At 44.7% G+C, this 2,705-nt stretch overlaps 1 protein-coding gene across 1 annotated transcript in view; it reads left to right on the top strand.

The window, feature by feature from the left end:
* The window catches only part of B4GALNT3 (beta-1,4-N-acetyl-galactosaminyl transferase 3), a 109,550-nt gene that overhangs the window by 5,420 nt on the left and 101,425 nt on the right, over positions 1-2,705 (top strand). The gene's annotated exons all lie outside the window — the stretch shown is intronic.

The raw sequence follows: 2,705 nt of genomic DNA, 5'->3' as shown, positions 1-2,705 counted from the left end.
AGTTGCCGGAAGCCGGTCCACCCTTGCTGCTTGACACAGTCGCTGCAGGGAAGAAACATCTGCACAGCTTATGTTTCAAGGTACCTGGCGTATATGGCATATGTTTGCTCCCCTTCTTAGTGCTATGTGTTTTAAACAGGACCACCTCCCTGAGAAAGGTTGTTTCCCCAGGTGAGGATGTTTCCCTGGAGTTAGGGATTAACAGGACTAAAGAAGGGAATCAGTAAAACCCCTGAACTAAGTGCCAGGTGGGTAGTAATCACTTTAACTTCGAACAACTTTGGAATGGAGATAACAAACGCCTAACCTTTGTAATAGAATCAATTGGTATAAATACAAATGTAACAGGAGAATAAAAAAAAAAGCAGAACCTCACTATGCTGATCAACTGAAAAAAAAAAAGAGAGAACCTGGCTATAATGATCAACTGAATGCTGTCTCTGTGTCCTTCATTCTTCACCGACTCTGTCCACACCTTTGGGAACCCCTGGGCCTGATGGGGCAGGACCCCAACAGTTTTGGAGCTGAAATACAACTGAGGCCTAGATCAGTGATGCCGAACCTCCTGGCTCTGCTTCTGGAATGAAGCTGTCCCAGAGGAAACCATTGTCTCATAGTCATGGGCAACCCCTTCTCTTTCTCTGGACTTAGGGTTGGCCAAGTCTTGCTTTCAGCAAAACGCCCATGGCCAAACACCCTCTCTAAAGTCCTCCAGATAGCTCTAGATTAGTGATGGCGAACCTTTTGAGCTCGGCATGTCAGCATTTTGAAATTAACTTAACTCTGGTGCCATGTCACATATAGAAATTTTTTGATATTTGCAACCATAGTAAAACAAAGATATATTTTTGATATTTATTTTATATATTTAAATGCCATTTAATAAAGAAAAGTCAACCAAAAAAATGAGTTCGCGTGCCACCTCTGACAGGCGTGTCATAGGTTCGCCATCACTGGCCTAGATGCTATCTCTAAGGAGGAAAGGTCAGGGGGTCCAAACTGCATGACTAGCAATATGCTAGTAGGGGAAGAAAAGCTACCTGGGGATGAGGTTCTACCCTACAATTGATGGTCCATTGCTACGTACCTGGGGCTTTCCACTCTGGTGACCTCTGTACCTGGCCCACTGTCCTTGCTCTGCTCATGTATAACTGCCTACAACATATGGATGTATAAGATAATTTTATAAGGACTATTTGGTAGGTGGCTCAGTTGGTTAGAGTTCATCCCATGCACCAAAAGATTGTGGGTTCAATTCCCAGTCAGGGTACATAATAGTACCTAGGTTGCAGGTTTGATCCCCGTCACTCTCTCAGCATATCCTCGGGTGAGGATTAAAATAAAGAAGAAAAAGGAAAGACTATCTGGTAGTAGTGGAGAGGATGGCTGGGGTTGGGGAGGGAGCCTGGAGTCCAGGGAGCTAGTTGAGGAAAAATTACAATAGTCCAGTGTAGACAATTGGACTATTGAACATCCAACTAAGGCGGTAGCAGAGAGAAGGGAAAACAGAGCACTATATTCTGTGAACTTGTCTTGAAACAGTATTTGCATGTTATTAATTTGATTTTAAAATATCTGGAACACTTTTGTGCCTCCACTTTTTCCATGGTCTGCTGATCCTTTTCCGCAGGAGTAATAGAGGAAAATGAACCGGCGTTATTATCTGCTGAATGGCCTGAGGCAATTCGCTCTGCTCCTCGGATCTTAATGATCTCATTTAAATTAGATAATGTTTTACCTGCCTGAAGGCAGAGAACTGGACTACTACAGAATGTCTTGATGATCTTTTGGACTTGAGTGAGTTTCTTTTTCTTTCTTTTTAAAAAGATTTTCGAATATCTTTTTATTGATTTTAGAGAGGAAGGGAGGAGGAGAGAGAAACATCAGTGATGAGAGAGAATCTTTGATTGGCTGCCTCCAGGCATGTGCCCTTGACGGAACGGAACCTGGAACCCTTCAGCCCAGAGGCCCATGCTCTATCCACTGAACCAGTGGTTCTCAACCTTGGCTTCACATTAGTATCACCTGGGAATCTTTTTAAAATCCTGATTTCTGGGCCTCATCCTCCAGAACTTCTTTCTTTGTTACTAATGTTGTGGCCCCTACCCATAACAAAGAAACAGAATTTCCGGAGGATGAGGTCCAGAAATCAGGATTTTAAAAAGCTTCCCAGGTGATACTAATGTGCAGCCAAGGTTGAGAACCACTGCACTAAACCAAACTGGCTAGGGCTATTTTTAATTATTTTTCAGAACCCTCCACCATCTACTCTTCCCCAACAGCTATTTCATCATGGTCTGGGAAAAGTTACTTGGGGTTCTCTCTGGGGGCCATATAACTTCCCAGTGCCTCCTAGAGTTGTGGTTGAGGCTGGGAAGGAAGCCTCTTCAAATCCGAGCTGGAAGAGGAAATTATGGCTGAATTAAGTGACCATTGCATCCCAATTAATAGTATGTCTACTCTTGTTACCTAAAGTAGGGAGTAGGGTCGGTGTAGGCTACGAAAGGCCCTGGAGCCAAAATCTCAGGCGTCACCCCAACACGAGTCCCCACCAGCATCTGGCATCTACCCAGCTTCACTTCTGCTTGGGGAGCAACACCATCCAGTGCCAGGGAGGTATCTGTTTCCCTCAGTCATGCCCAGTTCGGATCGTAACTCGCCCCACCTACACCCCACCCAACTCAAGTCGGCAGGGGCGCCAGTCA

This window comes from Myotis davidii, unplaced genomic scaffold (genome assembly GCF_000327345.1).
Source record: "Myotis davidii unplaced genomic scaffold, ASM32734v1 scaffold944, whole genome shotgun sequence".
NCBI classification, from domain to species: domain Eukaryota; kingdom Metazoa; phylum Chordata; class Mammalia; order Chiroptera; family Vespertilionidae; genus Myotis; species Myotis davidii.
The sequence above is the reverse complement of the archived record's forward strand: the minus strand, read 5'-3'. Positions and strand labels throughout refer to the sequence as shown.